Below are 27,318 nucleotides of genomic sequence, written 5' to 3' on the forward strand. Positions count from 1 at the left end.
TGTTAAATGGGGTCCTAATTGTAGTAAAAATTGCCTCACTACTGTACTTGTGTCATCCGTCAGTCTGGAGGGTATTCCGGAGTACCTGAAGGACTTTGAGGATGTATTCTCTGAAAAGGAGGCTGAGGTACTACCACCACACCGCTCATTCGATTTTCTTCCTTGAAGAACTGTTTCATGACTGCCTCTGTATTGGTTCAACCTGATTTGTCTAAACCATTTATTGTAGAGGTACCTCTGCTCCTGACAGTTTATGACTCTGTTCGTCTGACCGGTCTTTTGTTGACACCTGTGCGGCTACTCAGTGTTGCTACGCTGTGAGTGTGCAACCTCTCTTCCCTCACCAGCACCCCCTGGTGGAGGTTGCACTAAACTGCACTGCAGCTGCATCACACAAGCACAGTGATACTGTTGTTTTTAAGCCCGATATTAGTGCTCTTGGCAGTGTGGACAGGTGCCAAGTCCTTCTGGAAAATGAAATTTCCATCTCCTAAAAGCTTGTCGGCAGAGGGAAGCATGAAGAGCTCTAAAATTTCCTGGTAGATGGCTGAGTTGACTTTGGTCTTGATAAAACACAGTGGACCTACATCAGCAGATGACATGGCTCCCAAAACCATCACTGATTGTGGAAACTTCACACTAGACCTCAAGCAGCTTGGATTGTCGCCTCTCCACTATACCTCTAGACTCTAGGACCTTGATTTCCAAATGAAATGCAAAATTTACTTTCATCTGAAAACAACACCTTGGACCACTGAACAACAGTCCAGTTCTTTTTCTCCTTGGCGCAGGTAAGATGTTTTTGGAATTGTATATTGGTCATAAGTGGCATGACACAAGGAATGCGACACTTGTAGCCCATGTCCTGGATACGTCTGTGTGTGGTGGCTCTTGAAGCAATGACTCCAGCAGCAGTCCACTGCTTGTGAATCTCCCCTAAACTTTTGAATGGCCTTTTCTTAACAATCATTTTAAGGCTGCTGTTATCCCGGTTGCTTGTGCAGTTTTTCCTACCACTCCTTTTCCTTCCACTCAGCTTTCCATTAATATGGTTGGACACAGCACTCTGTGAACAGCCAGCTTCTTTAGTAATGACCTTTTGTGGCTTACCCTCCTTGTGGAGTGTGCCAATGACTGCCTTTTGGACATCTGTCAAGTCAGCAGTCTTCCCCATGATTGTGAAGCCTACAAAAACAAACTAAGGGACATTTTTAAACACTTAGAAAGCCTCTGTAGGTGTTTTTTGTCAATCATTCTAGTTTGATGAGATAATGACTTTTGGGTTTTCATTGGCAGTAAGCCATAATCATCAACATTAAAAGAAATAAACACTTGAAATAGATCACTCTGTTTGTAATGACTCCATATAACACAGATCTGGCAAAAATTAAGAGACCACTGCAGCAAAACCCTGTCTTGGGCATCCCAATCTTCAGACCTGAACCCCATTGAAAACCTCTGGAATGTAATCAAGAGGATGATGGATAGTCACGAGCCATCAAACGAAGAAGAACTGCTTACATTTTTGCACCAGAAGCAGTGTGAAAGATTGGTTGAAAGCATGCCAAGACGCATGAAAGCTGTGATTAAAAATCATGGTTATTCCACAAAATATTGATTTCTGAACTCTTCCTGAGTTAAATCATTAGTATTGATGTTTCTAAATGATTATGAACTTGTTTTCTTTGCATTATTTGAGGTCTGAAAGTACTGTTTTTTCTTAATTTTGACCAATTCTTTCTCCTTTTCAGAAAAAAAACTACAAAATTTATTGCTTGGAAATTCGGAGACATGTTGTCAGAAGTTTATAGAATAAATGAACAATTTACATTTTACTCAAAATATACCTATAAAGAGAAAAATCAGACAAACTGAGCATTTTGCAGTGGTCTCTTAATTTTTGCCAGAGCTGTATGTGAGTTTCACTTTTTGTATTGAAGAACCAAAATAAATTAACTTTTTGATGATATTCTAATTTAGTGAGCACTTATATATCTGTAATGAGCATTTATTAAAGGGGTATTCCCATCTCCAAGATCCTATCCCAATATATAGTAGGTGTAATAATAATAATAATAATAATAATATTAGCAAATACTTCCAATTAGAAATGTAGTATAGTTCTTCTGAATCTATGTCGCTTACCCCATGTGCAGGGCATTGCAGTAGCTTAGGTATCCATGGTTACGACTACTAAGAACTAACTGTCACTATATTAGTGGTCATAACAATGGATACCTTAACAACTCCAATGCCCTGCATATTAGGTAAGTAACGTGGCTAATCAGATGAACTATACCACATTTCTTAATAGAGTTATTTGCGAATATTATGGTTATTACACCTACTACATATTGGAATAGGATCTTGGAGATGGGAATGCCTGTTTAATTTGTGCTCTATGATTTATAAATAGTACTGTGCAAAAGCTTTAGGCAGGATTGGAAAAATTGATGTAAATTAAGAATGCTCTAAAAAAGTGAAGTAATATTAGTTTATTTATTTATTTATTTTTGCAACTATAATATTTATTGAAAAGTTTTTAAACATAATTAACAGAAAGTAATCTTACAAAACATACACATACGAATGGTATGCCAAATTACTTATTTACAATATTATAAAATGTTTGACCTTATATATACAAGTCCCTCCATTTTTCACTTGATTTTTTTTTGTTTGTTTTTTCAAATAAGTGAACATAGCAACATACTATACCAATATATTCTTGGAAGGTACAATAAACATTACACTAAGGGTACTGTCTCACAGTGGCACTTTTGTCGCTACGACGGTACGATCCGTGACGTTCCAGCGATATCCATACGATATCGCTGTGTCTGACACGCAGCAGCGATCAGGGACCCTGCTGAGAATCGTACGTCGTAGCAGATCGTTTGGAACTTTCTTTTGTCGCTGGATCTCCCGCTGTCATCGTTGGATCGATGTGTGTGACACCGATCCAACGATACGTTCGCTTGTAACCAGGGTAAGCATCGGGTTACTAAGCGCAGGGCCGCGCTTAGTAACCCGATGTTTACCCTGGTTACCATCGTAAAAGTAAAAAAAAACAAACAGTACATACTCACATTCCGGTGTCCGTCAGGTCCCTTGCAGTCTGCTTCCCGCTCTGACTGACTCCCGGCCGGAAAGTAAGAGCAGAGCACAGCGGTGACGTCACCGCTGTGATCTGCTTTCACTTTACGGCCGGGAGTCAGTCAGAGCGGGAAGCAGACTGCAAGGGACCTGACGGACACCGGAATGTGAGTATGTACTGTTTGTTTTTTTTTACTTTTACGATGGTAACCAGGGTAAACATCGGGTTACTAAGCGCGGCCCTGCGCTTAGTAACTCGATGTTTACCCTGGTTACCCGGGGCCTTCGGCATAGCTGGTCGCTGGAGAGCAGTCTGTGTGACAGCTCTCCAGCGACCACACAACGACTTTCCAACGATTACGGCCAGGTCGTATCGCTGGTCGTGATCATTGGAAAGTTGCAGAGTGTGACAGTACCCTAAGTAAAAGCAACCCATAAGGTCTAATAATTAGAAGACTATTGCCACAACATCCAGACTGAAGACAAATACAGAATAGAGAGAGACATAAACACAAAGGGACATCTGATAGAAGAGTGATGAGTATTATGAGCAAATTAACTATTATATTGAGCTCAAAAGTAATCCCAATGTGCCCATATATCCTCAAAGAGTTCTATTCTACCGTGTAATGAGACTGTCATATATTCCATTCTTCGGACGTCAGATTCTCTTTGAAGTAAGTCCTGATAAGTAGGGGGAGCAGTGCGTTTCCAATACAGAGCAATAAGACACCTGGCCGCGGTAAGTAGGTGTAATAGCAGGTTAGCTGAGTTCTTCCCTATCCCCCTAGGGGTAATATTTAAAATGTATATCAAGGGGTCTAATGGAATTTCAGTATGCAATTCTTTTTTAATCATAAACAAATCCCAAAACCCAGTCAGACTAGAACAAGACCAAAAAATATGCCGCAAATTACCCTGGGAAGATCCACATCGCCAACACATATCCCATAGCTGTGCATTGAGTTTATGGAATAAAACTGGCGTATGATACCAATACATCAAAATCTTGTACTGGTCCTCTTTGTAGAGAATACACAGTTTTTCCAGCCTTTTTTCATACTGCCTGCCAGGCATATACGAATGCCGTATATGAATGCCTCGGAAACTGACCTTCAAATGTAGCATTGATCATCATGAAAATATCTGAAATCAATCCCTTAGTGCCAGGCCCTCTCCTACAAAGTTTTTCAAACTCCCTTGGCTGTGAGACTCCAGTGGAAACAAACAGCGACGAAGCCAAATGTTTATTTTGCAGGAATGGATCAAATTCACAACTACATATAGAAAATGTATCTTTAATATAGTCAAATGTGTGAAAATCCATAGTTTTTCCATCAACCAGGTCAGCAAATCTAAATAGACCAGCTGTGATCCATGTGTGGGCCATAGAAGTTTCAAGGCTGTGTAAGCAGGTTGCGGATGCAATGACAGGCAGAAGGCAGAGCAAGGGTTAACAAAATGTAACAATTTAATAGAACAAGATATTCACTCCTCCCAGGGAGATTATTGGCTAAAGGAGGGATAATAGGAGTAACAAATGTTAGTAATAACAGTCCAATAAAGGAACTTTTCGTGTCCTGTATGCTCCTCTGCAACAGATGGTCCCCCAGGGGGCTTGTAGAAGCGGCAGTGGCTGGGTGATGTCCTCAGATGGGGTCCTCAAAACGTTGATCTGTCTTCTAGCGGCAGCGGTCGGTCTCCGATACCTTCCGCTGAGCCCCTAGTCCATAAACGCTTGCGGCAGGAGCAAACAAGGCTGCAGCTCTCTCCATATACAACGTGGATCAGTCAATGTTCACTATCAAGGAAGGCCGCAGGTATACGCCGGTACCCGGCCTTTTCCACTCTGCACGTGCGCTGTAGTCACAGCCACGGAGCGCACGGCACCTCGCTCTCTGACAGACGCAGAGCACCAGGCACCTCGGTCTCCCACAGTCTCTCTGATGGTGGTGGGAGCCGGCAGGCTCAAACTGTCGCAGCGCTGGAGCTTGAGGGATGGAGCACGCTGCTCAGCCTGCCGCACGCTGCTTGTTCGCGCCAAACTGCTCGCGGCTGCACACGCTTTTCTCCCAGCTTCCGGCCAGGTTCCCTATCTAAACACGCCCCCACTGCCCAGGTTATGGGGCCTGTCTGGTCAGCTATTCCTTCCCCTGGGAAACATGGGATGCAGCCTCGACAGTTCCGGACCCGGCTCAGCACAGGTACCCGCAGCTCTTCCTCTTTTCAGCTGCTTGGAATTAATGACTGATAATGAATTCAGGTGAATTTGGGGATGTCAGGCCAAACCTATTCATACATGTAAGCCAGATGACCCTAGTAAATTGTATAGTTCTCAATAAAGGAATTGATATCTTGATTGTACGACCTGACCACAGCAATGAATTCAGATGAATAGGGGCTAGCCACAACTTTTTAATCTTTGTTCATTTATTGTAGGCCCAAATAGAAGCCCAGGATGGAACTCTTCTCAAATGGGTAGCTCATTAGTATTTAATAATATCTGGGACCGACAGCTCCCCCTGGGATTTGTGAATGTAAGTTTATTTTTATCAATGCAATGTAAATTAATGAAAGAGAAATCTAAATCAAATCAATATTTGATGTAACCACTCTTTGCCTTCAAAACAGTATCAATTCTTCTAGATACACTTTTTGCGCAGTTTTTAGAGGAAATCAGCCAAGTGGTTGTTCCAATCATCAAGATAGTTCTTAAAGACATTGACTGTATGTTTGGGGTCATTATCCTGCTGCAGAATAAATTTAGAGCCAATCAGATGTTTCTCTAGTGATATTGCATGATGGATAAATATGTGCCTGTATTTCTCAGCATTGAAAACACTAATAATTCTGACCAAATTCCTAACTGCATCTGCTAATATGTAACCCAAAATTTGCAAACAACTTCGGTCTGCGGAATAAAGTTTAACTGTCAATTGCACTAAATGGTAAACAAGGTTTTAACAAAATGTATAAAGTATTTTTCGGACCATAAGACACACTTTTTTCCTCTCAATTTGGGAGGAAAGTGTGGGGTGCGTCTTATGGTCTGAATGTAACATGTGTGGAGGGGACAGCGGCGGAGTGAGGTTGCACTGGGATCGCATTCGCAGGAGGCAGGAAAATGTCGCTGCTGCAGGAATCCAGAGCTGGGGAAACCACGTGGTCCCGATGCTTACAATGAAGAAATATTCATTAGCCGCTTCTCCGCCCACCTGTCAGTGAAGAGCAGTGGGTGGGGAGCAGCAAATGAATATTCCTTCACTTAAGCAGTGGACCCACATGGTTCCCCAGCGACGGATTACTGCAGTGGCTGGGGAGATCGTGTGTCCAGTGGAGGAGGCGGCAGGAGCAGGGTGCCACAGTAGGGATCGCCGCATACCTGACAGCACAGCCCGGGCTCTGCTGATGCTGAGTGCACCTGTATATTACCTGTGTGAGGTAATGAAGAGGGCGGGCTGGAGCATCACATGACAGCACAGAGCCCTCCCTCTTCATTGTGCCATCACAGGTCCTGCAGACACCACACTAGAAACAATGCAGCTTCCTTTTACATGACCTGTGGTGAGGCAATAAGATTGAGGGCTTTGTGCAGTCATGTAATGCTTCAGCCCTTCTTTACCTCACCATAGGTCCTGTAAGCTGTAGAGAGAGACAGAGACTTTCAGCTTTGTAGCGTGGCTGGCTGCAGGACCTGCACTGAGCACAGCCTGTACAAGTAAGAAATAATTAAAAGTTTAGTAATAGCACATAAAATTCACTCTGCCACTCCTGTGGTAAACTATAACTCCCAGCATGCCATAGGATCTTCAGGACATGCTGGGAGTTATAGTTCTCCCATGCGATCTTAAAGCAGCACTCCAGTGTTATTTTTCAATGCTGATTGGTGCTTTAAATATAAGCCGTGTGCCCCCATTCTTATACTCACCCTTCAGCATCTTCATATAGTACTTTACAGATGCCACACTGGTCCGCAGCACCATCTTCTACCCATAGCTTCTAACATAATAACATACTATTATATATAATAACACCACATATAATAGTATGTTATTTATGTTATTAAATACTACTACATTTTTTGCTTCAAATATTTTTTCCCCTATTTTCCACCTCTAAAACCTGGGTGCGTCTTATAGTTCGGTGTGTCTTATAGTCCGAAAAATACAGTAAATCTAGAAATGCTGCTTTTATGTGTGTTCTAGCTCCTAAAAAGTGTAATAAAAAGTGATTGAACAGTCATACATACCACAAAATGGCACGTATGAAAACTACTGCTTGGAACAACAGAAAATAAGTCCTCAAACAAGACTATTGACTAGTGATGGGCGAACTCGAACACCAACTGTCCATGCATGGACCCCGAACACGAACTTCAGCAGGTAGTCCATGTTACTGTTCAGTTTGGCACCCTGAAGATCGGCTGTTTCCCACGCTGTCATCTGTGTGACAGCGTGTGAAATACCGGTGGCTCTGATCAGCGGTAAATTAGGTCCCGCAGGTCAGAGAGCTGAGGTTCCCACGCTGTCAGATGACAGTGTGAGCCAGCAGCTGTGACTGGTGGTAAAAGGGTTACTGCCAGTCACAGACATTGACTGAAGAGAGAGTACTGTTCTCATCATTGTACGCGTGCCATAATTAAATTGATTAAGCTCCTGTCTCAGTGTGAACCGGCTGGCATGGATAGCAATTGCATCACTGATGTGACCGATATCGAACTAATCTGGGATCCTCATGGGACAGATATGGATTATCTTCATGTCGGATAAATGAGGGAGATGGTGGTTTATTATTTTTCTTCTTTTACAGGGGACATAGGCTTCAATGGATTAAGTGTAAAGGTGAGTATAACTATGCTTTTTTATTATTATTTCAAATAGAGGAGTCTGTGTCATTATTTTAATTAAAGGATTTTATTCTGGCTGTATTTTTTTTACAATCTAACTATGGGATTAGTAATGGGGATGTCTTATAGACAACTCTCCATTACTGATGTAATATTGCACGCCCCACTTTTCAGTTTTTGAATTTCCACAAAAATTAAAAATAACCAATAAATTTCGTTTAACTTCACAATTGTGTTCCACTTGTTGATTCTTCACCAAAAATTTACATTTGGTATCTTTATGTTTGAAGCATGATATGTGGGAAAAGGTTGAAAAGTTCCAGGGGGCCGAGTACTTTCGCAAAGTGCTGTAGTTACATACAGTATTGACCAAAAATTGTGCATTTTTTTAAAAAGTGTGATTACTTTTGTCTGGTTTTTGTGATGCCATTTTCCTGGCAATTTTTAATAACTATTGAGCAAATAGTTGTCAGCTGTATGAAAATTGTGTTTGACACTGTTTTATATCTTTATGTGTTAGTTTTTAGCATTTGTTGGGCCAAACATTTTGCTTTTTTTCATGGGTAGTCGAATTTTGCCTAAATTTTGTTTTCCCTTTGTGTATTTTCTGGTTAGACCATGACAAAGAAAAAGTCAAATTTATCACCAGATGTCAGGAAGCTTATTATTCTGAGAGTAAAGTCAGGCAAAAGCCAAAAAGAGGTACCTATGGAATTCAACTTCTCGTGTCACGTATAATAAAGAAAGAAAAAGAAGACAAAAAAGGTTATCGAATAGCTGACAAACCTGGAAGTGGATGATCATGAAACCTTTCTCCAAAGTTGATCACATTATTAAGAAAAAGTCTGTATCTGATGTCCATAAAAGTGCGGTACAGATTTTACATGAATTGAACAAAGAATATGGGGTCAAAGTGAATCACCAAACTGGGGGATGATGGCTAAGAGCAGTAGGGTTGAATGCACGTGTTCCAGTCAAGAAACCTTTCACCTCAGCAAAGAACCGGAAGGTCCGACTTGAGTTTACCAAAGAACAAAGCCAATGGAAATAGACTGATTGGTCTAAAGCAGTGTTTCTCAACTCCAGTCCTCAAGTCCCCACAACAGGTCATGTTTTCAGGATTTCCTTAGTATTGCACAGGTGATAATTTCATCACCTGCTCAGGCATTAATTCCAGCACCCCTGCAATACAAAGGAAATCCTGAAAACATGACCTGTTGTGGGGTCTTGAGGACTGGAGTTGAGAAACACTGGTCTAAAGTGTTGTGGTCAGATGAATCCAAGTTCAATCTGTTTGGTAGTGATGGCAAGCACTGTAGTGAAACCTCCACCAGGGGTAGCTGGTGAGGGAAGAGAGGTTAAACACTAAGTGTAGCCACACAGAGCAACAGCACAAGTGTCACAGGTAGAGAGTGGTCAGACGAACCGAGTCAGAAATGATCAGGAACAAAAGTACAAGAAGGAGCAGCAATCCACATAGTCAAAATACTAAGCTGAGAGTCAAAGAGCCAAACATGAGCGCCAGAGAATCAAAAAGACAGACAGAGACGGATACCAAGAGACGGGGTCAGAGGTAAGTCGGAGTCAAACACGTGAATACAAGTCAAAGGCAGGAGGATCACCAAGGTACAAGGTCAGAGGCTCTAAACTGGAAGCTTGAACTATCACTAACACTGGTCAGCAGGTTTGGTGTCATCAGCAAAGACTGACACTTTACTCTCAATCCCATCCACTAGATCATTAATATATAGTTTAAAAATAATTGGTCCTAGCAAAGATCCCTGTGGTACCCCACTGCTGACTAGATCCCATTTAGAGAATTAACAATTTATGACGACTCTTTGTTTCCTGCCATTTAGCCAATTCCTTACCCATATGCACATAGATTCCCCCAGTCCTTGCTTCTGTAGCTTCAGTATAAAGCTGTTATGTGGTACAATATGAAATGCTTTTGCAAAGTCCAAAAAAAATCACATCAGCTGCCTTACTAGCATGCAGATTTGCACTTACCGCATCAGAGAGACCCAACATGCCAGTTAGACATGACCTATCTTTTATGAATCTGTGCTGGTTGTCATTTATTTTATTATTTTCTGCAATTTATCTCTGCAGCTCATCTTTTATGATGCCTTAAAAAATTTGGCACACTACCATTGTCAGGCTTACCGGACAACAGTTTCCTGGATCCACCTTGTTAGCTGTCTTAAATACCGGTACCACATCAGCCATCGTCCAATCCTTTGGCACCACCCCTGTTACAAGAGAGTCTAAGAATATGAGATACAGCGGTCTGTCAATTACTGGGCTTAATTCAGTTTCCGTGGATGAATGACATCAGGACGGGGAAATTTGTCAATATTTAATTTGCTCAGATGCAGGCATACTTCTTCATGTGTTAAACTAGTTATATCAAGTGGTGAACTTTGATTTTTGCCTTGCTGAAAGATCACTTGAACAGACAGATCATGGAAAGAAAAGTGCCTGTTTAATATCTCAGCCTTTTCTTTGTCCTCTAAGATTATCTTGCTATGTCTCTCTCCCAGAATTTACACTGATGGTGTGTTTGTCTGGGCCGCCAGGCCTGACCCTGACTCCTGTTTCAGTCCTATGCTGAAACCTCCACCCGCCACCCAGTGATAAGACCACACACCAACTCCTACAGAAAGCACAGACAGGGAAAACTAAAAACGCACGACGCCGCAGACACACAGGAAAACCCTATAATGTGCACAGGGCAAAACAAATACAAATATAGGAAGGAGAAATATGACAAAGGATAATACACCACCAGATATGATATTTCTTCTCCTAGACCACCACTCCAGACCGAGATCGCCAGGCACAAGACACAAGCTATAATTGGCGACGCCCAAAGTCCAGAATGACTATTTAAAGGCCATGGGCGTGACCCAGCCTCCAACCCAATTACCAGCTAGATTAACCCCGGACAACCTGGATAAAGTCTAGCCGGCGCCACTGAGCGTATAGTGGATGAATGTGGAATTACCGCCCTGGTGTGAATAGCGTCTGACATGACAATTTGTTTCTCTGTAGATAACTTTGCTAGCTTGATTTATTTTTCACATTTCTTATTTAGATGTCTACACTCCTGGAATGCTAATTTTGTTTACTCTGCCTTCAGGATTTTGAATGCCCTTTGTTTTTGTCTTATTAAACTTTGTACTGTCTTATTTATCCACAATGGCTTCTTTATTTCCTTGACATTTTATTACCAAATAGTATATCTTTCTACAGGGTTCTAGTTGTATTTTCTTAAACATGCCCCATTTATTTTAAGTAGCCCCAGTTACCATGATGTGGTCCCAGTCTACACAATTAAACTCTTCTCTAAATTTGTTGAAATCAGCTTTCCTAAAGTTCCAGGTTTTTGCATTTCCCCTTTTGAAACTTACCATATTATGGTCACTGCTTCCCAAATGCTTCCTGACCTGTAGATCTGAAATTGTATCTAGTCTATTTAACAGAACCAGATCCAGCAGATTGCCTTCCCTGGTTGGTTCATCTACCAGCTAAGAGAGGTAATTGTCTTGAATTGCAGATAAGAACTTGCAGCTTTTAGCACACACAGAAGAATCCATGTCCCATTGAATGTCTGGATAGTTAAAATCCCTCATAATAAGGACCCTATTAGTATATGCTGCCTTTTTAATTTGTTGCAGCATTTCATCCTCTACCTGTTCAGCTATATTAGGAGACTGGTGGCAAACTCCAATTAGTAGATTTCAATTATTACCATGCCCATGTACATTTACCCATAGTGACTCTACTTTGTCATATTTCCCCCCAATGTCGTCCTTGAGCACAGGTTTTAAGTTGGATTTTATGAAAATACACAGTCCTCCACCTTTTTTGTCTATCATGTTCTTCCTATAGGTAGTGTAACCCTCTACGTTTGTCACTCAGTTATGTCTTTCAACCAGCCAGGTTTCCGTAATGCCTACCGCATCGTATCCTTTGAGTGACATAAGAGTCTCCAGTTCATTCATTTTATTTGCAAGACATTTAATACTATTAGCACATTTGTTACTCCTACTCAGCTCCCTACTTTCCTTGCATATCCCATCCCCTTGTAAATAGTTAATGACCCCAGCTGTGTCACTCTCTTTGTCTTCTCTCTCCCCTTATGAGCTCAAATACCCTCTCCCAGATCCTAGATTAAAAGCTCCTCCATCCATCTGACCATTTTTCTCCAAGCACAGCTACACTCTCCCCATTGAGGTGCAGCCTGTCCCTACCGTAGAGCCTGTCAATGCCAGAACATGGAATAAATGAAAACCCTAGACTTTTACCCCACCCAGACCAGATCTCCAAATTAATTGGACCCCAAACCAGAACCCTAAGTTAGTCAAACACCAAACTCAACTTTTAAACTAAAACTTGAAACCTTAGGAAAATGTATGTAGACCCCAACCCAAATGACTTTTTGCTCTCTGATATTTTTGAGCTCTAGGCACCATCATACACAGGGTCCTGGTGCTAGGCAATGTCAGGACCCAATGCGATATTACTAATTTGATCGGCATTTTATCAAATGTGGTGGGGTTGCAAAGGAGAAACTGGACAGCTTATCAATAAGTGAAAGGTATGTAGCACAGAATACACAGGAATCACATAGTTTTCAATTCCAGTTAAATGTTATTATTCAATATGAAGTCCAGGCATTAAGCATACATAATTAGTAAATGTGGTTAAAAAAGTCATCACATATTCATAAATAAATGTTTTGGTCCTTAGTGACCTTTTTCGAGGGTTGCCTTTGTATATAAAGAGAATGATCTGTGAAGTGAATAATAATCTTTTCAAATTTGTAACAAATTAGATCATAAATTAGAAGAGTGCTCTGCCTCCTACCGGATAAACTAGGGTTAAAAGGGATTTCTTTTTCTTATAACACTCATCCCTAGTCCAGACTCACTGTGATGGACATATGTCTTTTTTTCATTTTATCTGTCATACTATCTGTCAGGACAATATTACACAGTAGAGCCCCTTTAATCAATATATTTTCCCATACTGTCATTTAAGATGTTTGTACATATGTTTGCTACAATTCACCAGAAACAAGTCTAAAAATGCCCTCTTCGGCTATCGCTACACTGAGACTTTTTATTTCTTGAGTCAAAGTAAAATTTTTTTACAAAATATGGAGTTTTTTCATCCCTTGCAGATTCAGGTAAGTTTTAGTGATAAAGACCCATACATTATAGAGAACAGTTGGATGAAACTGTGGATCTGATCTGTATGATGACCTGTCCAACTCTCCCCCTACAGTTGATGTTCAATATTAATACCCGGTAAGCTGCCACCAGAGGTATCAGGCAGTGGCTTACTCTACTCTAGCTGGTAAAAATACATGGATGCATGGCAGAACTGAGCGTTCATTTGTATCTAGAAAGATAACTGTTGTCTTACAGTATTTTAAGATTTATGGCCATTGACCACATTAAGCATTCAAATCATCTGCCTCTGTAAATAATCACACTTGGATTTACTTTCTAAGACAGGACTGGTGAACCTTGTAGCTGAAATTGGCCAATTCAATATTTATGCCATCATTCAGGGAGCCATACAAAGTTATCAATTTGAAAATGATCCTGCTGTATTTGGTTAAACAATTAATTCATATTGATGAGCGAGTGTGCTCGTTACTCGAGTTTTCCGAGCATGCTCGGGTGTTCTCTGAGTATTTTGGGCATGCTCATAGACCCCTAGGCATTATTTTTGAGTTCCCACAGCTGCACGATTTGTGGCTATTAGACAGCCTGAATACATGTGGGGATTCCCTAACAAACAGACAATCCCTGCATGTATTCAGGCTTTCTAACAGCCACAAATCATGCAGCTGCGGGGACACAAACATAATCTACGAGCATGCCCAAAATACTCGGAGAACACCCGAGCATGCTCAGTAAACTCGAGTAACTAGCACACTCGCTCATCACTATTAATTAACTTACTCCTAATGTAATTGGAATCACTTCTCTTTGGAGTGATGATGTTAGGAGGTATTGATGATGTTGCTACTCACAACTGCTTTTCCAGGTTTTGCATTGGTTTTGAGCACAATCGACTGCGATAGGTTTTGTAATGACTGCAGCAGTATGTTGTAGCAAATACAGACGTACAGTATATAAAACTGCGGGTCTCCTCCAAAAGGGAAATTAATCACTTCTCAGGTTACATTTATAGAACGCAAGCAGTGGGAGGTCTGCAGTATATATATCGTACAGGAGACACATCACATAGGAGACACTGAGATTGCTGTAAACATCACATTGCAGACTGTGGGGCTAATGCATATATATCATATAGGAGACACAGGGACTGGCACAGATACATTACATAGGAGACTGTGGGGCTGGTGTATATACATGACATAGGAGAGAGTGTAGCTGGTGTATACATTACAGAGGAGACAGTGGGGCTGATGCATACATTTCATAAGAGCCAGTGAGGCTGATCCATAGAATACATAGGAGACTGTCATGTTCTCAATGGCAAGAGAACATAGCATCAGCATATATAGGAACTAGCTCTTGGAAGATGGGAACTGAGCTGACCATGAACTAAACCTAACGCACAACTAGCAGTGGCCGGGTAGCATGCCTACGTTGATTCTAGATGCCCAGCACCAGCCGGAGGACTAAATAATGCTAGCAGAGGAAAATATTAGTCCTAGCTCACCTCTAGAGAAATACCCCGAAAGGAGACAGAGGCCCCCCACATGTATTGGCGGTGAATTAAGATGAAATAACAAACGTAGTATGAAAATAGGTTTAGCAAATTTGAGGTCCACTTACTACATAGCAGAAGACAGAAAGGACACTTTCATGATCAGCTGAAAACCCTATCAAAACACCATCCAGAAATTACTTTAAAACTCTGGCATTAACTCATAACACCAGAGTGGCAATTCCTGTTCACAAGAGCTTTCCAGACACAGTAACGAAACTACAGCTGTGAACTGGAACAAAATTGCAAAAACAAACATGGACAAGAGTCCAACTTATCTAGTAGTTGTCTAGGAGCAGGAACAAGCACAGAGAGGCTTCTGATAACATTGTTGACCGGCAAGCAACTAACAGAGCAGCAAGGTTATATAGCGACTCCCACATCTTGATGGGAACAGGTGAACAGAGAAGATGAAAACACCAGTTCAATTCCACCAGTAGCCACCGGGGGAGCCCAGAATCCAAATTCACAACAGTACCCCCCCCTCAAGGAGGGGGCACCGAACCCTCACCAAAACCACCAGGGCAATCAGGATGGGCCCTATGAAAGGCACGAACCAGATCAGAGGCATGAACATCAGATGCATTCACCCAAGAATTATCCTCCTGGCCGTATCCCTTCCACTTGACCAGATACTGGAGTCTCCGTCTGGAAACACGAGAGTCTAAGATTTTCTCCACAACGTACTCCAACTCACCCTCAACCAACACCGGAGCAGGAGGCTCAACGGAAGGCACAACCGGTACCTCATACCTGCGCAATAATGACCGATGAAAAACGTTATGAATAGAAAAGGATGCAGGGAGGTCCAAACGGAAGGAAACAGGGTTAAGAATCTCCAATATCTTATACGGGCCGATGAACCGAGGCTTAAACTTAGGAGAAGAGACCCTCATAGGGACAAAACGAGAAGACAACCACACCAAATCCCCAACACAAAGCCGAGGACCAACACGACGGTGGCGGTTGGCAAAAAGCTGAGTCTTCTCCTGGGACAACCTCAAATTGTCCACCACCTGCCCCCAGATCTGATGCAATCTCTCCACCACAGCATCCACTCCAGGACAATCCGAAGATTCCACCTGACCAGAGGAAAATCGAGGATGAAACCCCGAATTACAGAAAAACGGGGACACCAAAGTGGCAGAGCTGGCCCGATTATTGAGAGCGAACTCTGCCAATGGCAAAAAAGCAACCCAATCATCCTGGTCAGCAGACACAAAACACCTCAGATATGTCTCCAGGGTCTGATTAGTCCGCTCGGTCTGGCCATTCGTCTGAGGATGGAAAGCGGACGAAAAAGATAAATCTATGCCCATCCTAGCACAGAATGCCCGCCAAAATCTAGACACGAATTGGGTCCCTCTGTCAGAAATGATATTCTCAGGAATACCATGCAAACGAACAACATTTTGAAAAAACAGAGGAACCAACTCAGAAGAAGAAGGCAACTTGGGCAGAGGAACCAAATGGACCATCTTAGAGAAACGGTCACACACCACCCAGATGACAGACATCTTCTGAGAAACAGGCAGATCTGAAATAAAATCCATCGAGATGTGCGTCCAAGGCCTCTTAGGAATAGGCAAGGGCAACAATAATCCACTAGCCCGAGAGCAACAAGGCTTGGCCCGAGCACAAACGTCACAAGACTGCACAAAGCCTCGCACATCTCGTGACAGGGAAGGCCACCAGAAGGACCTTGCCACCAAATCCCTGGTACCAAAAATGCCAGGATGACCTGCCAATGCAGAAGAATGAACCTCAGAGATGACTCTACTGGTCCAATCATCAGGAACAAACAGTTTATCAGGTGGGCAACGATCCGGTCTATCCGCCTGAAACTCCTGCAAGGCCCGCCGCAGGTCTGGAGAAACGGCTGACAATACCACTCCATCCTTAAGGATACCTGTGGGCTCAGAGTTACCAGGCGAGTCAGGCTCAAAACTCCTAGAAAGGGCATCCGCCTTAACATTCTTAGAACCCGGTAGGTATGACACCACAAAATTAAACCGAGAGAAAAATAATGACCAGCGCGCCTGTCTAGGATTCAGGCGCCTGGCGGTCTCAAGATAAATCAAGTTTTTGTGGTCAGTCAATACCACCACCTGATGTCTGGCCCCCTCAAGCCAATGGCGCCACTCCTCAAAAGCCCACTTCATGGCCAAAAGCTCCCGATTCCCAACATCATAATTCCGCTCAGCGGGCGAAAATTTACGGGAAAAGAAGGCACAAGGCCTCATCACGGAGCAGTCAGAACTTTTCTGCGACAACACTGCCCCAGCTCCGATCTCAGAAGCGTCGACCTCAACCTGAAAAGGTAGAGCAACATCAGGCTGACGCAACACAGGGGCAGAGGAAAAACGGCGCTTAAGCTCCCGAAAGGCCTCCACAGCGTCAGGGGACCAATCAGCAACATCAGCACCCTTCTTAGTCAAATTGGTCAATGGCTTAGCAATATCCGAAAAACCAGCAATAAATCGACGATAAAAGTTAGCAAAGCCCAAAAATTTCTGAAGACTCTTAAGAGAAGAGGGCTGCGTCCAATCACAAATAGCTTGAACCTTGACAGGATCCATTTCAATGGAAGAGGGAGAAAAAATATATCCCAAAAAGGAAATCCTCTGTACCCCAAAAACACACTTAGAACCCTTCACACACAAAGAATTAGACCGCAAAACCTGGAAAACCCTCCTGACTTGCTGGACATGAGAGTCCCAGTCATCCGAAAAAATCAGAATATCATCCAGATACACAATCATAAATTTATCCAAATAATCGCGAAAAATATCATGCATAAAGGACTGGAAAACTGACGGAGCATTTGAAAGACCAAAAGGCATCACTAAATACTCAAAGTGGCCCTCGGGCGTATTAAATGCGGTTTTCCACTCATCCCCCTGCCTGATTCGCACCAAATTATACGCCCCACGAAGGTCAATCTTAGAGAACCACTTGGCCCCCTTTATGCGAGCAAACAAATCAGTCAGTAACGGCAATGGGTATTGATATTTTACAGTGATTTTATTCAAAAGCCGATAATCGATACATGGTCTCAAAGAGCCGTCTTTTTTTGACACAAAGAAAAAACCGGCTCCTAAGGGAGATGACGATGGACGAATATGTCCCTTTTCCAAGGACTCCTTTATATATTCTCGCATAGCAGCATGTTCAGGCACAGACAGATTAAATAAACGACCCTTTGGGTATTTACTACCCGGGATTAAATCTATGGCACAATCGCACTCTCGGTGCGGAGGTAATGAACCAAGCTTGGATTCTTCAAAGACGTCACGATAGTCAGACAGGAACTCAGGAATTTCAGAGGGAATAGATGATGAAATGGAAACCACAGGTACATCCCCATGAGCCCCCTTACATCCCCAGCTCAACACAGACATAGCTCTCCAGTCGAGGACTGGGTTGTGAGATTGCAGCCAAGGCAATCCTAGCACCAAATCATCATGTAGATTATACAGCACCAGAAAGCGAATAATCTCCTGGTGATCCGGATTAATACGCATAGTTACTTGTGTCCAGTATTGTGGTTTATTATTAGCCAATGGGGTGGAGTCAATCCCCTTCAGAGGAATAAGAGTCTCCAAAGGCTCTAAATCATACCCACAGCGTTTGGCAAAGGACCAATCCATAAGACTCAAAGCGGCGCCAGAGTCGACATAGGCGTCCGTGGTAATAGATGACAAAGAGCAAATCAGGGTCACAGATAGAATAAACTTAGACGGTAAGGTGCAAATGGAAACAGATTTATCAAGCTTTTTAGTGCGCTTAGAGCATGCTGATATAACATGAGTAGAATCACCACAATAGAAACACAACCCATTTTTCCGTCTAAAATTCTGCCGCTCGCTTCGGGACAGAATTCTATCACACTGCATATTCTCTGGCGACTTCTCAGTGGACACCGCCAGATGGTGCACTGGTTTGCGCTCCCGCAAACGCCTATCGATCTGAATAGCCATTGTCATGGACTCATTCAGACCCGCAGGCACAGGGAACCCCACCATAACATCCTTAATGGCATCAGAGAGACCCTCTCTGAAAGTCGCCGCCAGGGCGCACTCATTCCACTGAGTAAGCACAGACCATTTACGGAATCTTTGACAGTAAATTTCCGCTTCATCTTGCCCCTGAGATAGGGACATCAAAGTTTTTTCTGCCTGAAGCTCCAAATGAGGTTCGTCATAAAGCAACCCCAAGGCCAGAAAAAACGCATCCACATTGAGCAACGCAGGATCCCCTGGTGTCAATGAAAAAGCCCAGTCTTGAGGGTCGCCCCGGAGCAAGGAAATCACAATCCTGACCTGCTGTGCAGGGTCTCCGGCAGAGCGAAATTTCAGGGACAAAAATAATTTGCAATTATTTCGAAAATTCTGAAACCCAGATCTATTCCCCGAGAAAAATTCCGGCAAAGGAATTCTCGGCTCAGATACAGGTGCATGACAAACAAAGTCTTGCAAATTTTGTACCTTCGTGGCGAGATTATTCAAACCTGCAGTTACACTCTGAAGATCCATTACAAACAGGTGGACACAGAGCCATTCAAAGATTAGGAGAAAGAAAAAAAAAAAAAAAAAAAAAATTCTCAGCAGACTTCTTATTTCTCTCCTTTCTCAGCCAAGGATTTTAACCCTTTAGTTGGCCGGTCAAACTGTCATGTTCTCAATGGCAAGAGAACATAGCATCAGCATATATAGGAACTAGCTCTTGGAAGATGGGAACTGAGCTGACCATGAACTAAACCTAACGCACAACTAGCAGTGGCCGGGTAGCATGCCTACGTTGATTCTAGATGCCCAGCACCAGCCGGAGGACTAAATAATGCTAGCAGAGGAAAATATTAGTCCTAGCTCACCTCTAGAGAAATACCCCGAAAGGAGACAGAGGCCCCCCACATGTATTGGCGGTGAATTAACCCCTTCCCGACATGTGACGGTATAGTACGTCACATGTCGGGACCCCCGCTTTGATGTGCGCTCCGGCGGTGAGCGCACATCAAAGTCGCGACATGTCAGCTGTTTTTTACAGCTGACATGTGCGCGCAATAGCGGCGGGTGAAATCGCGATCACCCGCCGCTATTAACTAGTTAAATGCCGCTGTCAAGCGCAGACAGCGGCATTTAACTACCGCATCCGGCCGTGCGGCCGGATATGAGCGCATCGCCGACCCCTGTCACATGATCGGGGGTCGGCGATGCTCCTCCATTGTAACCATAGAGGTCCTTGAGACCTCTATGGTTACTGATTGCCGGTGGCTGTGAGCGCCCCCCTGTGGTCGGCGCTCACAGCACACCTGCATTTTAGCTACATAACAGCGATCTGATGATCGCTGTTATGTAGCAGAGCCGATCGGGCTGTGCCTGCTTCTAGCCTCCCATGGAGGCTATAGATGCATGGCAAAAGTAAAAAAAAAAAGTTTTTAAAAATGTGAAAAAAATAAAAAAAACATAAAAGTTTAAATCACCCCCCTTTCGCCCCAATCAAAATAAATCAATAAAAAAACCCAAAAACCTACACATATTTGGTATCGCCGCGTTCAGAATCGCCCGATCTATCAATTAAAAAAAAGCATTAACCTGATCGCTAAATGGCGTAATGAGAAAAAAATTCGAAACGCCAGATTTACGTTTTTTTGGTCGCCACGACATTGCATTAAAATGCAATAACGGGCGATCAAAAGAACGTATCTACACCAAAATGCTATCATTAAAAATGCCAGCTCGGCACGCAAAAAATAAGCCCTCACCTGACCCCAGATCACGAAAAATGGAGACGCTACGAGTATCGGAAAATGGCGCAATTTTGTTTTGTTTTGTTTTTTGCAAAGTTTGGAATTTTTTTTCACCACTTAGGTGAAAAATAACCTAGTCATGTTAGGTGTCTATGAACTCGTAGTGACCTGGAGAATCATAATGGCAGGTCAGTTTTAGCATTTAGTGAACCTAGCAAAATAGGCAAGCAAAAAACAAGTGTGGGATTGCACTTTTTTTGCAATTTCACTGCACTTGGAATTTTTTTCCCGTTTTCTAGTACACGACATGCTAAAACCAATGATGTCGTTCAAAAGTACAACTCGTCCCGCAAAAAATAAGCCCTCACATGGCCAAATTGACGGAAAAATAAAAAAGTTATGGCTCTGGGAAGGAGGGGAGCGAAAAACGAAAACGGAAAAACGGAAAAAGCTCCGGGGGTGAAGGGGTTAAGATGAAATAACAAACGTAGTATGAAAATAGGTTTAGCAAATTTGAGGTCCACTTACTACATAGCAGAAGACAGAAAGGACACTTTCATGATCAGCTGAAAACCCTATCAAAACACCATCCAGAAATTACTTTAAAACTCTGGCATTAACTCATAACACCAGAGTGGCAATTCCTGTTCACAAGAGCTTTCCAGACACAGTAACGAAACTACAGCTGTGAACTGGAACAAAATTGCAAAAACAAACATGGACAAGAGTCCAACTTATCTAGTAGTTGTCTAGGAGCAGGAACAAGCACAGAGAGGCTTCTGATAACATTGTTGACCGGCAAGCAACTAACAGAGCAGCAAGGTTATATAGCGACTCCCACATCTTGATGGGAACAGGTGAACAGAGAAGATGAAAACACCAGTTCAATTCCACCAGTAGCCACCGGGGGAGCCCAGAATCCAAATTCACAACAGGAGACAGTGATACTGGAGCATATGCATCACATAGGAGACAGTGAGGCTGGTGCATACATCACAAAGGAGACACTGCTACTGCTGGCTTCTTCATCAGAGGGTTGCGGTAATAGAGCAGGCTAAGCACACTCACAAAGAACGTCGTAACACTGGCACTGGCCAGCACCAGGACATAATTCTTCATTGCATGCGCCGCAGCATTCAGTAGTAAACGCTGCATACGCGTGCTCGCAGTGTAGGAAAGAATTAAAGGGCTGGTGGCCAGCAAATCTAGGCTGGCAGCCAAAGCACTACATACTCTGGGAATCTGCCTAGGGGTCGGAGAAAATGACCCCGATGTTCTACAGCCCCAACGTTACCAGGCTATATGATTACATCCAATTGCAGTTTGGTGACCCCAATTACAATATAATAGTTTATCTATTTGAGGAAATGGGTTAGTTAGTGAATTCTAAACTACTTTTGAATTTTATTTACAATAATATAAAAATAACTTCAATATCTCTTAAAAATTACCTAAACATGTGATAAAAAGTCTTAGTGTATTCCTTATCCTATTTGGTATTTTCACCATACAGATAAGTTTATTCTGTAGCATAACACATATTAATCCTTAGATAATGATGATTGATGCCTGATGTCAGTGCTTCCATTGCGTTCCATATAATTCAGGGTATACAGACCACATCTTAGAGTAATTGTCAGTCTTCCCGGCAGGACTGGTGCTGTCATCCTGCGAGGATGCTCAGTGTTTAGAGAGACACACTTCAGTGCTTCTGTCTGCTGCAGTAGGGGAAGACAAAAGTGATGGCTGAGAAGTGATGTTAGCTACTTGCCTGTGTTCCAGTATGCATGGCCTGCATGAACCAGAGAGGAAAAATGTGGGTGCTGGAATAGGAATATTGTTAGGCTAGTTGTGATAAATGGTCACACAAGTTTCCTAATAGCTGGGACACAGTAGTGAAGGGAAAATCCAGAATAAGTCACAGCATCAGTCCTACTCATCATAGCATGGCTTGCCTCCAAGGTAGGTATGCCACAAGATGGGAATTATAGATCAGAGCGGAATAAGGGGTAAGGGAATAGTCAGCTCACCAAACGTTGATCAGCAGTCTTTGTAAGGCAACATATGGAGCTTGGGAATTATAAATGGTTCCTCGTTCCAAGCAAATGATCAGAAATATACATTACTTTACTTTTTTATTATTGATTTTTGAATAATAGATTACAAGAAAATGAAAACAAATATTATTATCTTTTAATATATGTGCAGTAGAATTTCCATATTTGCAGAAGTCACTTTAATTGTCCTAATCAACACAAACGTGGACAATTAAAGGGAATTGGTCAGTAGGTTTTTGGCACCTAATCTGAGAACAGCATAATGTAGCAGCATAGACCCTGATTCCAGTGATGTGTCACTTACTGGCTGCATGTTGTAATTTTGAGAAAATCCCTGTTTTGTCAGCAGGAGTTTATATAAGACTAGAGGACTAGTAAACCTGCTGCCACATGGTCCTCCCTAATCATGAGTTCTGCATAGCTCTGCAACCACCACCGATTGGCAGATTTGTACCTATACACAGTTACCACAAAAAAAATGGTGTTGGTGGGGTTATAAAGAGCTCAGCACTCCGAGAACTGGTTAATATGCGGCAGGGAATTTATCAAATTGACTGGAGGCAGATTAGTAAATGATACATCACTGGAAACATTGTGTCTGCCCCTACATCATCCATCTATCAGATGACGACAGATTACTTTTAAATACTGCAAAGATATTTTGGGAAGCTGGAGGCTTGGGCCAAGAAATAACAATTGAAGCATAACGTAAGGTTATGCACTAACCACTAAGACCAAGGAAATAAAATATGCAGTTATTTACTAAGGAGTAAAACTGCCATCGAAAAAATGTATTGGTGTAATTATAATTATTGGCCGTAAATTCAACTTTAGTGACTAGTGCCAGACAGCTGCTGCCAAGGCAAATAAAATCAAGTGGCACATAAAATAGGCATAGATGCTCATAAAAAAAAAACTTAGTTTTGCCTCTATACAAGTCACTAGTACGGCCACACTTAATAATGTGTACAGTTTTAGGCTCCAGTATATATGAAGGACATAGCTGAACTAGAGCGGGTGCAGAGAAGAGCGACCAAGGTTAGGGGCATGGGTGGTCTGCAGCATCAAGATAGGATCAAAATTATTTGGTTTGAAAAAAATTGACGGCTTAGGTGAAATCTAATTAAAATGTAGAAATACGAATGAACAGCACTGAGGTTTTTGTAATGATCTTTTTACACCTTGGCAAAAGAGAAAGAGGAAAGAATTTTTAATCTTCATCACAGAGGGTGATTCTAAACTGTACGAACAATTAGACTATGGAAATCTCTGCCACAGGATATTGTAATAGTCAGCTCACTAAACAAGTTCTAGAGAAATATAGTATTATAGGGAATTGGTATAAGATTTCTGTATTGTGACACAGATCCAAATCTGGAATTAGGAAGATTTTCCCTTAGTATGTGGCAATAACTTCCATCTTCTAAGGTTTTTGCCTTCCTGTGTATCATCTTGTTAGGATTATAAATCAAATTCGATTGACCTTGACACTCCTTGAACAATGGCTTCAAGAGACAGGCCATTTGAAAATTGGCCATAATATATGCAGGTTAAAGAATAACTAAAGTTTCATTTTTTTAAAATAAATTTGTCAAGCACCGAAAGCCATGAAACTTTGCAAATCACTTTATTAGATTTGTCTTAATTCCTGTAACAAAATTACATATAAATAGGTTCCAAACGCCTGCTTTAAACTATTATATTTTCTTGCCTTCAGCTGGATTGGTATCAGAACATACTTATTTGGAGTACAGATGCTGGTAGTGAAGGACCCCCATCTACTGCAGCAGCTCCTCCCCAGAGTTATTGAGACACAGGTGCCGAGCTGACCCTATCACTGCCATCATCTGTACTCCAAAAGAGTATATTCTGATATCAATTTAGAAATCGGAAGAGAAGGAGTTTGGAAGGCAGTTACAGTGGCAGGCAAAAGTTTGGATAGTGGATCCTGGGTTTTTATAAAGCAGGGAAAATTGCATTACCTGGCTTTCCATAACGTTGATAGTGAACAAGCCATAACCCTAACAGGTTAACTAATGTCTGAAACATTGGTCAAAGTTATCTGAGCACATATATCTCCAAACTTTAGCATTGGACCATTTTCCTTTTGTCATTTTGAAAATGTAAAAAAATACTATATACACAGCTCAAAAAAATAAAGGGAACACTTAAACAACAGAATATAACTCCAAGTAAATCAAACTTCTGTGAAATCAAACTGTCCACTTAGGAAGCAACAATGTTTGACAATCAACTTCACATGCTGTTGTGCAAATGGAGTAGACAGATGGAAATTATTGGCAATTATCAAGACTCACTCAATAAAGGAGTGGTTCTGCAGGTGGGGACCACAGACCACATCTCCGTACTAATGCTTTCTAGCTGATGTTTTGGTCACTTTTGAATATTGGTTGTGCTTTCACACTCGTGGTAGCATGAGATAGACTCTACAACCCACACAAGTGGCTCAGGTAGTGCAGCTCATCCAGGATGGCACATCAATGCGAGCTGTGTCAAGAAGGTTTGCTGTGTCTGTCAGTGTAGTGTCCAGAGACTGGAGGCGCTACCAGGAGACAGGCCAGTACACCATAAGATGTGGAGGGGGCCGTAGGAAGGCAACAACTCAGCAGCAGGACCGCTACCTCAGCCTTTGTGCAAGGAGGAACAGGAGGAACACTGCCAGAGCCCTGCAAAATGACCTCCAGCAGGCCACAAATGTGCATATATCTGCACAAACGGTTAGAAACCGACTCCATGAGTATGGTCTGAGTGCCCGACGTCCACAGACGGGGGTTGTTTTCACAGTCCAACACCGTGCAGGACAATTGGCATTTGCCACAGAACACCAGGATTGGCAAATTCGGCACTAGCGCCCTGTGCTCTTCACAGATGAAAGCAGGTTTACACTGAGCACATGTGACAGACTTGGCAGAGTCTGGAGATGCCGTGGAGAGTGATCTGCTGCCTGCAACATCCTTCAGCATGACCAGTTTGGCATTCCTAACTGCCATTAGGTAACCGAGATGAGATCCTCAGACCCCTTGTCAGACCATATGCTGGTGCTGTTGGCCCTGGGTTCCTCCTAATGCAGGACAATGCCAGACCTCATGTGGCTGGAGTGTGCCAGCAGTTCCTGCAAGATGAAGACATTGAAGCTGTGGACTGGCCCGCCCATTCCCCAGACCAGAATCCAATTGGACACATCTGGGAAATCATGTCTCGCACCATCCATTGCTCCACAGACTGTCCAGGAGTTGGTGGATGCTTTAGTCCAGGTCTGGGAGGAGATCTCTCAGGAGACCATCTGCCGCTTCATCAGGAGCATGCCCAGGTATTGTAGGGAGGTCATACAGGCACATGGAGGCAACACACACACAACTGAACAGCATTTCCTTGTCTTGAGGCATTTCCACTGAAGTTGGATCAGCCTGTAATTTGATTTTCCACTTTGATATTGAGTATCATTCCAAATCCAAACCTCCATGGGATATTCATTTTTATTTACATTGATCATTTTTATGTTTTATAGTTCTCAACACATTCCACTATGTAATGAATAAAGATTTGCAACTGAAATATTTCATTCAGTGATATCTAGGATGTGGTATTTTAGTGCTCCCTTTATTTTTTTGAGCAGTGTATATATTTTTTGCCTAAAATACAAAGGAACTGTGTCATCTTTAGCTTTAGGGCAGAGGTACCCCAACTTTTACATGCCACTATATATGTAACTTTTTTTTTTACAGGAATGAAGAAAAATAAAGGGATTTGCAAAGTTTCATAAAGTTCCATGCTGGACAAAATTAATATTATTATAAAAGAGTTTAGTTACTTTTTAAGTAAAGCAATAGGAAAACATATATTTTTATCAGGGCTTATCTACATCACATATGGGGCTCCCCGACATGGTTCCCTTCTGTTCACTCTATGCACTCTAGAATAGAGCCACTACAAAGAGTTCTGTGCTCAGCTGTGCAATAAAAGCCAGAAAGATAAGATAATAATTAACCGGTAGAGATGAGCAAACCTTCCAAAATTTGTTTAGGATCGATTTTCTCAAATTGACTGGTAGATTTGACAGTCCATATTGAAAGTGTCCTGATTTCACAAAATACATTTATTGTGGGTTTTCTTTACGCCCTAAAGCATAATGCATTGCTCAATATTGGAATTGCAACCCTAACAGGGGAACATTGGGGTGTTAAGAAAATCATAGGATGGATAGATAAGTAAAGGCTGGAGTCCTAGTCTCGGACAATGGGCGAAGGCTTGCATGACAATGACTGGGAGGTAGGTGGGGGCACTTTAGCTTTTATAAGGCCAGTGGGGGCGGAGACATTTTTTCTCCCACACCAAGGGTCATATCTGTTTCCTGGCCACCCTCCCCTAATTTTGTGCTTGTTCCGAATTGTTGAACAGTAATCGAGTCATGGTAGCTAATGGCTTTTGGCGGGGTCCTTGAAGTTGGTTTTAAATTGGTCTGGAGGATTCAACAGGATATGAATCCCCCTCAATTGTAATTTTGTTTAGTTGGTGTGGTGATTTTCTAAGACCTACAGCAAGGGAATGTTGATTCCCTGGGTATCTATTTTTTTTTATTTTTTATAAAGGAATCCTTTGGGTAATAGTGCTCCTGAGCCTGTGGGTTATCACTGGGAGTAATCATGTTTCTTTTAGTTGCTTTGTGATCACCATATTTGTAGTTTCAAGGAGCTTTAAAAGTTATTTCTAAATGTTATGTAAATTTAAGTTGTCTCTTTTTATTTGAGCAATGAGTTGGTTGGTAGAAGGGGAACGTATAATTGGGGTGGGACAAA

Source organism: Ranitomeya variabilis, chromosome 3, assembly GCF_051348905.1.
Source record: "Ranitomeya variabilis isolate aRanVar5 chromosome 3, aRanVar5.hap1, whole genome shotgun sequence".
NCBI classification, from domain to species: domain Eukaryota; kingdom Metazoa; phylum Chordata; class Amphibia; order Anura; family Dendrobatidae; genus Ranitomeya; species Ranitomeya variabilis.